Consider the following 13,609-nt stretch of genomic DNA (forward strand, 5'->3'; position numbering starts at 1 on the left):
AAATTATGCCTAGTAGCACTCCTGTAACGCCCCAAGACCGACGCTTCAGTTGCCCTTCCATTTATTTTAGTTGTTGACGTGTGTTTATTATGTTTGTTGCATTATCATAATGGTTTTGCATATTTAATTCATATATGTTTATGCCATGATCATGTTGAGTGCCTTGTCATTTTTGCTTCTTGCATCATGTTCATCTTTTATTATATTGCATTGTGCCATCCTTGTTTGTTTGCCATGGTCATCTCACTTGCTTTGATTCATGCTTCATGATGTGATATGGCCTTTGTCGTTTTTGTTGCATTTGCATCACGATCATCATTGTAGTGTACATATTTCTCATGTGCTTGTTATCTTTGTGAACTCCTTCTCCTCATCTTCTTCGCTTCCATCTTGCCCTTCCATCTTAACCATCATCAAGTGCAACACCCAATCACTAGCTTCTTCCTTTCAATTCTGACACTTCTATTGCAAGTGACATTATTCCCTCATTCATTAATGTTCATTTATTTCCTGATGATCATACTCCTTTCCTTATGCCTCTCTGTCAAATTTCATCTCTATTAAAGTTGTTTTGGTTGGGCTAATAATTTACTCAAGTTTGAATCAAATTCAAACTTGTTTAAATTTTCTGTCTCTAAAATTTCCCAAAGCAATTTTATCAAATAGTGCATAATCCCAGGACTCCAGGGATATATTTTTATCTCCGGGATTCCTTCCCTAAGCCCATCAGAGGCGATCCTCCTGTTCTTCTCCTACCTCCTGTACGGCAGGCCATCAGGAGGCTCCACGTCGGCAGCCGGCTTGATTTGACGGCCGGGGTTGCCCTAAAGCCCCTATAAGACCTACCCCGAGCTATCCCTAATCCTAGTCCCTCCATTTCTTCCTCCCCAACCCTCTCCGGCTTACCATGCAGACCCAGGTTCGAATCCCCATCGGGCCAGTGGTGAAAAAGACCAATTTTTACCATTTTGGTCTCTATGACAGTAGGACCCCACACCCACACTCCTGCCACCTCAGCACCATGGGCCCCCTCGTTATTGACAGTGGCTGGCCTAGCCTGTGTTCCCTGTCGTCTTAATTTCTTTTGCATATTCGCAGAAATGCCATCATTTTGAAATGTCAATAACTAAATATCCATGCATCCAAATAGATCATGTCATATATGTAAAATGCTCAGATTCTCCTGTACTTTCATAATCTGCAACTTTCGTTCATGTTTAAAATGTTTAAACTTGCTGTTTGCATTATTTTGCATGAATGACATGTTAAAATGGTTTATTTCATAACTTAATAACCGTAGCTCCGTTTTAAATAAAATTTACATGTAAATGGGGTAGAAAATTGCATAGATTAACTTTCTGCACTTTATTTTGCTGTTTAACAATATTAAAATTGTGTATAGGGCAGGACAGTACCAAATGTTGAAATATGCATATGAGGATTTTCCGGAATTGTTGTTTGTTGTTCCGGCCTCATTTAAACTTGCTTCACCTCTTGCCATGTTAACCAACATTTAATCTTGACATGCATCATACTTGGTTGTGCATCATGCCATGTTATGTGATGGTTGTTTACCATGTTGTTTGCTTGTTTCCGGTGCTTCTTCTTCTCGATAGTTCCGTTAACGTTGCGATTGTGAGGATTCGTTCGGCTACGTTGCTTTATCTACTTCATGGACTCGTTCTGCTTCCTAGCGGGATTTCAGGCAAGATGACCGTCACCTTGGATCTCATTACTATCATTGCTATGCTAGTTGCCTCGATGCTATTGCTATGCCGCGTTACCTACCACTTGCTTATCAAGCCTCCCAAATTGCCATGAACCTCTAACCTTTGTCACCCTTCCTAGCAAACCGTTGTTTGGCTATGTTACCGCATTTGCTCGGCCCCTCTTATAGCGTTGCTAGTTGCATGTGAAGATGAAGATTGCTCCATGTTGGATTATGTTTATGTTGGAATATCACAATATCTCTTATGTTATTAATGCATCTATATACTTGGTAAAGGGTGGAAGGCTCGGCCTTATGCCTGGTGTTTTGTTCCACTCTTGCCGCCCTACTTTCTGTCATATCGGTATTATGTTCCCGGATTTTGCGTCCCTAACGCGGTTGGGTGTTATGGGAACCCCTTGACAGTTCGCCTTGAATAAAACTCCTCCAACAAGGCCCAACATTGGTTTTACCATTTGCCTACCTACCACCTATACTTTTCCCTTGGGAGTAATTAACCCGAGGGTCATCTTTATTTTAGCCCCCGCCCCCCGGGCCAATGCTTCTCTAAGTGTTGGTCCGAACTAGAGCCACTTGCAGCGCCACCTCGGGGAAACTTGAGGGTTGGTTTTAGTTGTACGTAGTGCTCATCCGGTCGTGGCCTGAGACGAGATACGCACGGCTACTATCAGGGTGTCGGCACGCCGGGAGGTCTTGCTGGTCTTGTTTTACCATTGTCGAAATGTCTTGTAACCGGGATTCCGAGATTGATCGGGTCTTTCCGGGAGAAGGAATATCCTTCGTTGATCGTGAGAGCTTATCATGGGCTAAGTTGGGACACCCCTGCAGGGTTTGAACTTTCAAAAGCCGTGCCCGCGGTTATGTGGTAGATGGGAATTTGTTAATATCCTGTTGTAGTAAACTTGAAGTAAACTCTTCTAAAATACACCAACCGCGTGCGTAACCGTGATTGTCTCTTTTCAGGGTTGTTCGAGAGGAGAACACGGTTTGTGTTATGTTTGACGTAGGTAGGAGTTCAGGATCACTTCTTGATCATTACTAGTTGACGACCGCTTGTTAGGCTCCTCTTCTCACTCTTGTTTCATAAGTTAGCCACCATACTTTGCTTAGCCGCTGCTGCAACCTCACCACTTTACCCCTTCCTTACCCATTAAGCTTTGCTAGTCTTGATACCCATGGTAATGGGATTGCTGAGTCCTGATGGCTCACAGATTACTACACCAACAGTTGCAGGTATAGGTTATGCGATGATCATGACGCGAGAGCGATGTTTATTTGTGTTGGAGTTCTTCTTCTTCTTCGTCGATCTGGGGTTAGGTTCCTGGTCGGCAGCCTGGGCTAGCAGGGTGGATGTCGTTGAGTTCCTGTTTGTGTTTCATCCGTAGTCGGATGTTGATCTTGTGTATGAGGTATTGATGTATTCTTTGGGGCGGTTGTGCCTTTTGTATGTATCCCCAACTATTATGTAATGGAACGATGTAATGATATCCACCTTGCAAAAGCATCTTCAAGATGGGCATCTATCCTTGGTGGGACCTTCAACTTCCTTTAGGATAGGGTCGCATCTTGGGCGTGACAACTCCGCATCAAAAATTCTGTTTTTTATCATTTACTTACTCGAGGACGAGCAGGAATTAAGCTTGGGGATGCTTGATACGTCTCCAATGTATCTATAATTTTTGATTGCTCCATGCTATATTATCTTCTGTTTTGGACATTATTGGGCTTTATTATTCACTTTTATATTATTTTTGGGACTAACCTATTAACCGGAGGCCCAGCCCAGAATTGTTGTTTTTTGCCTATTTCAGAGTTTCGCAGAAAAAGAATATCAAACGGAGTCCAAACGGAATGAAACCTTCGGGAACGTGATTTTCAGAACGAACATGATCCAGGAGACTTGGACCCTACGTCAAGCAACCAACAGGGAAGCCACGAGGTAGGTGGGCGCGCCTACACCCCTAGGGCGCGCCCTCCACCCTCGTGGGCCCCTTGTTGCTCCACCGACATACTTCTTCCTCCTATATATACCTACGTACCCCCAAATGATCAGATACGGAGCCAAAAACCTAATTCCACCGCCGCAACCTTCTGTACCCACGAGATCCCATCTTGGGGCCTATTCCGGAGCTCCACCGGAGGGGGCATCGATCACGGAGGGCTTCTACATCAACACCATAGCCCCTCCGATGAAGTGTGAGTAGTTAACCTCAGACCTTCGGGTCCATAGTTATTAGATAGATGGCTTCCTCTCTCTTTTTGGATCTCAATACAATGTTCTCCCCCCCTCTCATGGAGATCTATTCGATGTAATCTTCTTTTGCGATGTGTTTGTTGAGACCGATGAATTGTGGGTTTATGATCAAGTTTATCTATGAACAATATTTGAATCTTCTGAATTCTTTTATGTGTGATTGGTTATCTTTGCAAGTCTCTTCGAATTATCAGTTTGGTTTGGCCTACTAGATTGATCTTTCTTGCAATGGGAGAAGTGCTTAGCTTTGGGTTCAATCTTGCGGTGTCCTTTCCCAGTGACAGTAGGGGCAGCAAGGCACGTATAGTATTGTTTCCATCGAGGATAACAAGATGGGGTTTTTATCATATTGCATGAATTTATCCCTCTACATCATGTCATCTTGCTTAAGGCATTACTCTGTTCTTATGAACTTAATACTCTAGATGCATGCTGGATAGCGGTCGATGTGTGGAGTAATAGTAGTAGATGCTGGCAGGAGTCGGTCTACTTGTCTCGGACATGATGCCTATATACATGATCATACCTAGATATTCTCATAACTATGCTCAATTCTGTCAATTGCTCAACAGTAATTTGTTCACCCACCGTAAAATACTTATGCTCTTGAGAGAAGCCACTAGTGAAACATATGGCCCCCGGGTCTATCTTCATCATATTAATCTTCCAACACTTAGTTATTTCCTTTGCTTTTTATTTTACTTTGCATCTTTATCATAAAAATACCAAAAATATTATCCTATCATATCTATCAGATCTCACTCTCGTAAGTGACCGTGTAGGGATTGACAAACCCTTATCGCGTTGGTTGCGAGGATTTATTTGTTTTGTGTAGGTGCGAGGGACTCGCGTGTAGCCTCCTACTGGATTGATACCTTGGTTCACAAAAACTGAGGGAAATACTTACGCTACTTTGCTGCATCACCCTTTCCTCTTCAAGGGAAAACCAACGCAGTGCTCAAGAGGTAGCAAAGGGTTGGGGAAATTTTCCGCCAGGGCTTCGCCATTGAAAGAAGTTAATCCCGCCCGAACAGGGACTAGATCCGCGGGAGGGAGGTATCCCTGCACCTGAAGCTTGGTCAGTTGGGCATGGGATACCGAACAGCTCTCCCAATCGCCTTTTTGAGGACCGTGGGGACGGGAGGAAGAACTGGGAGAGCTGGCCATGTTTGTGTGGTTTCTTGTGGCAAGTTCTAAGATTTTCGCCTGGTGTAGAATGGCATCTGAGATCTAATCTCCTTAAATAGACGCCTTTTGTACGCCGCCTGGGTGTTATTTGTATAAACGCTTGGACCTTTCATGTTCGTCTGACACGTGGAAGCCGAGGTGACGGAGGCGTGGAAGCCGAAGGATATGATGTTTAATGCAGAGTCGAAGCCGTCCGGAATATCATGGAGGGCCTACCCGGTAGGACCGAGGATGTAAAAGTCGGATACTACATCATCGTCGAAGGGTGGTATACGGTTCTTTTTGTTCAAATTGCTCTGGAGTATTCGGAAGAGGAACCCGCCTTGCAATGCTGAAGACAATCTGCACGCCGGACATATCATCATTGAAGCCTGGTTCAGGGGCTACTGAGGGAGTCCTGGATTAGGGGGTCCCCGGGCGTCCGGGCTATGTGACGTGGGACGGACTCGTGGGCCGTGAAGATACAAGATGGAAGGCTTTCCCCCGTGTCCGGATGGGACTCCCCTTGGCGTGGAAGGCAAGCTTGGCGTTCGGATATGAAGATTCCTTTCTCTGTAAACCGACTCTGTATAACCCTAGCCCCCTCTGGTGTCTATATAAACCGGAGGGTTTAGTCCGTAGAGGCAATCATAATCACACAGGCTAGACATCTAGGGTTTAGCCATTACGATCTCGAGGTAGATCAACTCTTGTAATCCCTATACTCATCAAAGTCAATCAAGCGGGAAGTAGGGTATTACCTCTATCAAGAGGGCCCGAATCTGGGTAAACATCATGTCCCCTGCCTCTTGTTACCTTCGATCCTTAGACGCACAGTTCGGGACCCCCTACCCGGGATCTACCGGTTTTGACACCGACAGTCAAGAGGCGAGGAAGGTATTCATTCAACACCCATGGTACAATATTGAAGTCTTGCTGAAGAGGACGAAGGTTGGGCAGGCAATTATCTGTAGCCACTGGCCTAAAGTTGCAAGGACATTCAACATCACTGAAGGCTCAATATTTTCCTTCCGCTTCTGCAGTTTCCCAAATGAGATTCATCTGTCTATTTATCGTGTATGATACTACTTTCCAAAGGTTTTTTATGTTGCATGTGAAACTTGGTGCTATTGTGTAATGGCGTAACTGAGTGCCGAAGCTATCTGATGTAATTCGATTATGAAATCCTGGTTGCTGTTATACGGATATGAAATATCTGGTGTGTTTTATAAGAAATATCAATTTGATTAGTACATGGATTATCAATAATAGGCTAATTACCCTGCTTATTGGGGTTTTCTATTGTAGACGGTTACTCAGACAGCACCGTGGGCGATGAACTCAACCAACTCGCACGGTTTCTAGAAAGTAGGCGTGTTCGATCAACTAACAATCACACACGGCTTCCGGCAGTGAACTGTTTTGCGTTCGGCCACCTTGCACAAACGTTTCCACACAAAGAACTGTGTGTGATATACATACGAACGGAAATGATTTTCTGCGATTCACCGTGTGGGATGTACATACGAACGGAAACAATTGGGTTTTGATGCCCCGCCAGATCGCACACGAGCTCATTTTGCCCAGTCAGTGAGCCAGGAGGGCCTATCCCGACGGTTTCTGGGTCGTGTGGGAAGGACCGCCCTATCGCCCACACTCACTTGGCGATGGTTCCAAACTCCGTCGCGGAAAGGGGTTAAAAACCGTTTGTATAGCACGTCGTTGTACCAGTGTGTAGCCAAGTCTCCAATGCCCTCCAGCAACACCTATTGATCAAGTTTGAGCTAGTAGGTCCCCAACCAAGTTGGGTCCTAAGAGGTTAGACACAATAGGCTTGGCTACCCAAATGGTTCTTTTCTTGACACCACTTTGAGTACCAACAAATTTGGCAAACACATTACCAACCTTATCCTTCCCAAGAGAATACACATCATCAATTATAATAGGGTTGGATAAGGTACCATTCGTGCATGAATAAGCGACGTGACCTTTCTTACAACATAGGTAGCAATGCCTACTCGTCACTTTCTTCTCACTTGATTTCTCAACTTGAGAAGGATTAGCTTGAGTCTTCTTGGGAAAATGCATTTCTTCAACTTGAGGTTGAGCATGAGAGTGAACTTGTGGCCGTGATGACCCACAAGTATAGGGGAGCAATTGTAGCTCTTTTCGATAAGTAAGAGTGTTGAACCCAACGAGGAGCAGAAGGAAATGACAAGTAGTTTTCAGTAAGGTAATGTCTGCAAGTGCTAAAATTGTAAGTGGCAAGTAGTTCGATAGCAAGATAATTTGTAACGAGCAAGTAACGATAATAGTAACAAGTATGCAGCAAGGTAGCCCAATCCTTTTGAGGCAAATGACAGGCCAAAACAGTCGCTTATAATAAGCAAAGCATTCTTGAGGGTACACGGGAATTTCATCTAGTCACTTTCATCATGTTGGTTTGATTTATGTTCGCTACTTTGATAGTTTGATATGTGGGTGGACCGGTGCTTAGGTGTTGTTCTTACTTGAAAAAACCTCCTACTTATGGTTAACCCTCCCGCAAGCATCCGCAATGACGAGAAAAGTATTAAGAATAAATTCTAACCATAGCATTAAACTCTAGGATCCAATCGGTCCCTTACGGAATAGTGCATAAACTGGGGTTTAAGTTTCTGTCACTCTCACAACCCACCATCTATTTACTGCTCCACAATGCATTCCCTTAGGCCCAAATATGGTGAAGTGTCATGTAGTCGACGTTCACATGACACCACTAAGGGAATCACAACATTGATACCATCAAAATATCGAACACATATCAAATTCACATGATTACTTGCAACATGATTTCTCCCGTGACCTCAAGAACAAAAGTAACTACTCACAAATAATAAACATGCTCATGATCAGAGGGGTATTAATATGCATAATGGATCTGAACATATAATCTTCCACCAAATAAACCATATAGTAATCAACTACAAGATGTAATCAACACTACTAGTCACCCCCTAGCACCAACCTATAGTTCCGGTAACGAGATTGAATACAAGAGATGAACTAGGGTTTGAGATGAGATGGTGTTGGTGAAGATGTTGATGGAGATTGCTCTCCCCAGGATGGGAGAGTTGTTGGTGATGATGATGACGATGATTTCCCCCTCCGGGGGGAAGTTCCCCTGGCAGAATCGCTCCACCGGAGGGCAAAAGTGCTCTTGCCCAAGTTCCGCCTCGAGACGGCGGCGCTTCGTCCCGAAAGCCTCCTCCTTATTTTTTCTAGGTCAAAATGACTTATATACCAGAAGATGGGCACCGGAGGTGGGCCGAGGAGGCCACAACCTACCAAGGCGCGCCAGGGGGGCTGGGGCACCCAGGTGGGTTGTGCCCACCTGGTGGCCCCCTCTGGTGTTTATTGGCTCCAATATTCCTTAAATAATTCATAAAAATTATCCATAAAGTTTCAGCTCATTTGGATTGTGCAGAATAGGTGGCCTGACGTAGCTTTTGCAGTTCCAGATTTCCAGCTGCCAGAATTCTCCCTCTTGGTGTGTTCCTTGTAAATTATGAGAGAAAAGGCATTAGAATTACTCCAAAAAGCATTATTATGGCTAAAAACATTATAAATAACAGTGAGGAAACATGATGCAAAATGGATGTATCAGGCCGCTTCCCTTGTTGCTTGTCACTAATGGGATTCTTCATCAATGGGCAAGATCTAACATGATGCCCTTCAACTTTGCACTTGAAGCAAACTATCTTGGCCGAATTCTTGACTTGTTCTTAGCCCTTCTTCTTGTTCATCTTGGACTTATTCTTATTGGAGTTGAATCCAAGTCCACCTTTGTCATTGGGGGATTTTTGCACTCTCAAGATATTGTTGAGTGTGAATTTCCCTTCATGACTCTTTTCCAAGTCTTTCTTCAAACAAGTGACTTGGGCCTTGAGCTCTTTGATTTCCTCTACATGGTTAGTATCAACACAAGTACTAGAGGAAGTATAAGCTTCATTGTTAGAGCAACAAGGTAAGGAAAGCAATTCATGACAAGATGTACCAACATTGTGAGTAGATGAATTACAAGGACTAGCACATGGCAATATAGCATTTTGACTAGAAATAGTGCTAGTATCCACATGAGGATCACTAGATGTTACCTTAGCAATAATGGCCTCATGAGCTATCTTTAGCACATTATGGGATACTAGAAGATCATCATGAGAGCTTGAGAGCTTTTCATGACTTTCTTCCAATTTCCCATAATTGCTAAATAGCAACTCAAGTTGAGCCCGTAGCTCAACATTCTCGTTCAAAATGGATGCTTCACAAGTAATAGAGTTAGTAGCACAAGCATCATCAATAATAGCAAGAGGAGAAGGCAACTTGGCAAGATCTTCTGAATATGAAGCTTTAAGTTGTGCATGAGACTCGGTGAGTTTGATGAGCTCACTCTTAATGACCCTTGAGCCATTTACGAGGTGCCCAAAGTCCTCAAGGAGTTTAGCATGCGCAACTTCAAGCTTCTCATTTTTAGTTTCAAAATCATTGGCCACCTCAAGAGCTCTATCATGAGATTCCTTCAGTCTAGATAGTTCTAGAGCAAAAGTCTCCTCAAGAGATTCCTTGGTGGTTTGTTCAAGTTCAAGAGCTTGAGAGAGGTCTGCAATCTCATTAGCATAATCATGCTCATGACCTTCCATTTTCTCAATGGTGACCTCATGCTCCTCAAGATGACATTCCAACTCCTAAATATAACTCTTGCCCTCAATGGCAATGGACATGATTTCCATGAAGTTGGAACGAGCAATTTTATTTTTATGAAGAGCTTTAAAAACCATTTCCCCCTTAATTTTTAAGGAGGCAACATTATCATTCTCTTCATCATTATCCTCATCATCATTAGCATTAACATCATCATCAAGAGACATATTGGGTTTGAAAGTAGGAGATACCTTTGAAGCCTTAGCCATAAGGCATAAAGCAATAGATGATGATGTAGGATCCCTTGAAGCACCATTTAAGACCACATCTTGTTCCATGGAGTGTTGAGTTTTCTCTACATTGTTAGTACAACAACTCGAGGAAATAGATACATTTTTATCATGGCAACAAGACATAGCAAGCATATCATCATGAGATTTGAGCAAGCAATTTCTACATGATATGCAAGGACTCTCAACACAAGCATGTGAAACATGTAAGGTGCTCGAAGTGTTAAAGTCCAAAGAAAGACCATTGCAATAAGATAATGAAAAAAGAATCACCAAGAACAAGCACACTATCATCATTGCAATGACCAACACTACTCATTACCTTGTGGTAATCCACATGTAGGTGAAGTAGAAGAAGTTGAGAAGGCAACACGGCCGGAGGTGGAGGGAGAACAATCATCCCCACAAATCTTGGACACGCCATATTTATCTTGAAGCTTTGTCCACAACTCATGAGCATCCCGGAACGAGATGAGTTAAAATATAACTACATTGCTCAAAGCATCGAAAAGCACATTAGAAGCTTGAGCATTGAGATAAGAGTTTTTCTCATCCTCTAAAGATAATCTTTGGGGATCCTTTGGAGGAGAAAAACCCGTATCTACAATTCGCTCTAAATTTGGGTCCATGACCATAAAGAGGTTAAGCATGCGAATTACCCAAACATGAAAATTTGTGTCATCTAAACTAAGAGTGTCAGAGAATCCTAATCCCCTAGCCGACATCTTTACTCTCTAGGCGGTAAAGCCTAATAAAGAGAGACAAGGCTCTGATACCAATTTAAAGATCATGGATGTCGCCTAGAGGGGGGTGAATAGGCGCTTTAAAATAATGACGGTTTAGGCTTGAACAAAAGCAGAATAAACCTAGCAGTTAAATTGTCAAGCACAAAACCTACGACAACTAGACTCACCTATGTGCACCAACAACCTATGATAAGCAAGATAAACTACTAGGTGATACCAAGATATATGACAAGAAACAATATGGCTATCACAAAGTAAAGTGCATAAGTAAAGGGCTCGGGTAAGAGATAACCGAGGCACGGGAGACGGCGATGTATCCCGAAGTTCACACCCTTGTGGATGCTAATCTCCGTTTGGAGCGGTGTGGAGGCACAATGCTCCCCAAGAAGCCACTAGGGCCACCGTAATCTCCTCATGCCCTCGCACAATGCAAGATGACATGATTCCACTAAGGGACCCTCGAGGGCGGTCACCGAACCCGTACAAATGGCAAACCTTGGGGGCGGTCACCGAACCCGTACACTTTGGCAACCCTTGGGGGCGGTCACTGGAACCCGTCAAATTGCTTGGGGTGATCTCCACAACCTAATTGGAGACCCTGACGCTTGCCTGAAGCTTTACACCACAATGATTAAGCACCGAACACCACCAACCGTCTAGGGCGTCCAAGCACCCAAGAGGAACAAGCTCAAGGGTACCAAGCACCCAAGAGTAATAAGATTCTCAACTTGTAACTTCCACGATCACCGTGGAGAACTCAAACCGATGCAGCAAATGCAATGGCAAGGGCACACGGAGTGCCCAAGTCCTTCTCTCCTAAATCCCACCAAAGCACCAAATGCTAGGGAGGAAAATGAGAGGAAGAACAAGAAGGAGAACACCAAGATCTAGATCCAAAGGGTTCCCCTCACATAGAGGAGAAAGTGATTGGTGGAAATGTGGATCTATATCTCCTCACTCTTTTCCCCCAAAAATTTGGAAGAATCCATGGAGGGGTTGAGAGATAGCAAGCTCGAAGAAGGTCGACAATGGGGGAAGAATACGAGATCGAAGGATAAGGTTCATTGGGGAAGAATACCCCCTTTTATAGGTGGGAAAAATCCAACCGTTATGCTCACAGCCCGCACAGAGCGATACTACCGCTAGGGCGGTGGAAGCCCTTTGAAAAAGAACAGCGAGGAGGCAAAAGGCCGATAGAACCGCCGGAGCAGTACTACCGCTCGTCCTCATAGTACTACCGCTAGGGGTAGCGGTACTACCGTTAAGGGTAGGGGTAGTACTGCTTGTGACCGGTACTACAAAATACATCTGTGCCTACCACCGCTGGACTTAAGACGAGTTTTTGGTCCGGAGCGGAAGTAGCCACGGAAGTAGCCGCTGCAGTACCGCTCTGGAGCGGTAGTAAAATTACATCCGCTCCAAGCGGTAGTACCGCTCCCAAGAGCGGCAAAAATTACATCCCCTCCAAGCGGTAGTACCTGAAGGAAATATGCCCTAGATGCAATAATAAAGTTGTTATTTATATTTCCTTATATCATGATAAATGTTTATTATTCATGCTAGAATTGTATTAACCGGAAACTTAGTACATGTGTAAATACATAGACAAACAGAGTGTCACTAGTATGCCTCTACTTGACTAGCTCATTAATCAAAGATGGTTAAGTTTCCTAGCCATGGACAAAGAGTTGTCATTTGATGAACGGGATCACATCATTAGAGAATGATGTGATTGACTTGACACATCCATTAGCTTAGCACTATGATCGTTTAGTTTATTGCTATAGCTTTCTTCATAACTTATTATGCAACTCACGAATACCGGAGGAACACTGTGTGTGCTATCAAACATCACAACGTAACTGGGTGATTATAAAGATGCTCTATAGGTGTCTCTGATGGTCTTTTTTGAGTTGGCATAGATCGAGATTAGGATTTGTCACTCCGATTGTCGGAGAGGTATCTTTGGGCCCTCTCCGTAATGCACATCACTATAAGCCTTGCAAGCAATGTGACTAATGAGTTAGTTACGGCATGATGCATTACAGAACGAGTAAAGAGACTTGCCGGTAACGAGATTGAACTTGGTATGATGATACCGACGATCGAATCTCGGGCAAGTAACATACCGATGACAAAGGAACAACGTATGTTGTTATGCGGTTTGACCGATAAAAGATCTCCGTAGAATATGTAGGAACCAATATGAGTATCCAGGTTCCGCTATTGGTTATTGACCGGAGATGAGTCTCGGTCATGTCTACATAGTTCTCAAACCCGTATGGTCCGCACGCTTAACGTTCTATGACGATCGGTATTATGAGTTTATGTGTTTTGATGTACCGAAGGTAGTTCGGAGTCCTGGATGTGATCACGGACATGATGAGGAGTCTCAAAATGGTTGGGACATAAAGATGGATATATTAGACGATGTTATTCAGACAACGGATGAGTTTTGGGGGTCACCGGATAAATATCGGAGTGTCGGGGGGTTATCGGAACCCCCGGGGGAACTAATGGGCCTCTATGGGCCTTAGTGGGCAGATAGGAAGGGCCAGGAGGGGCTGGCCGCGCCCCCCCCCCTTGGGTCCGAATTGGACTAGGGGAAAGGGGCGGCGCCCCCTTTCCTTCCCTTCCCCCTCTTCCTTCCTTCCCCCTCTCTCCCTCTTGATGGATTCCTACTAGGACTTGGAATCCTAGTAGGATTCTGTAACATCCCAATTTTCCTAAATTAGGATGTTAT

The sequence above is a fragment of the Aegilops tauschii genome, chromosome 5 (assembly GCF_002575655.3).
Source record: "Aegilops tauschii subsp. strangulata cultivar AL8/78 chromosome 5, Aet v6.0, whole genome shotgun sequence".
NCBI classification, from domain to species: domain Eukaryota; kingdom Viridiplantae; phylum Streptophyta; class Magnoliopsida; order Poales; family Poaceae; genus Aegilops; species Aegilops tauschii.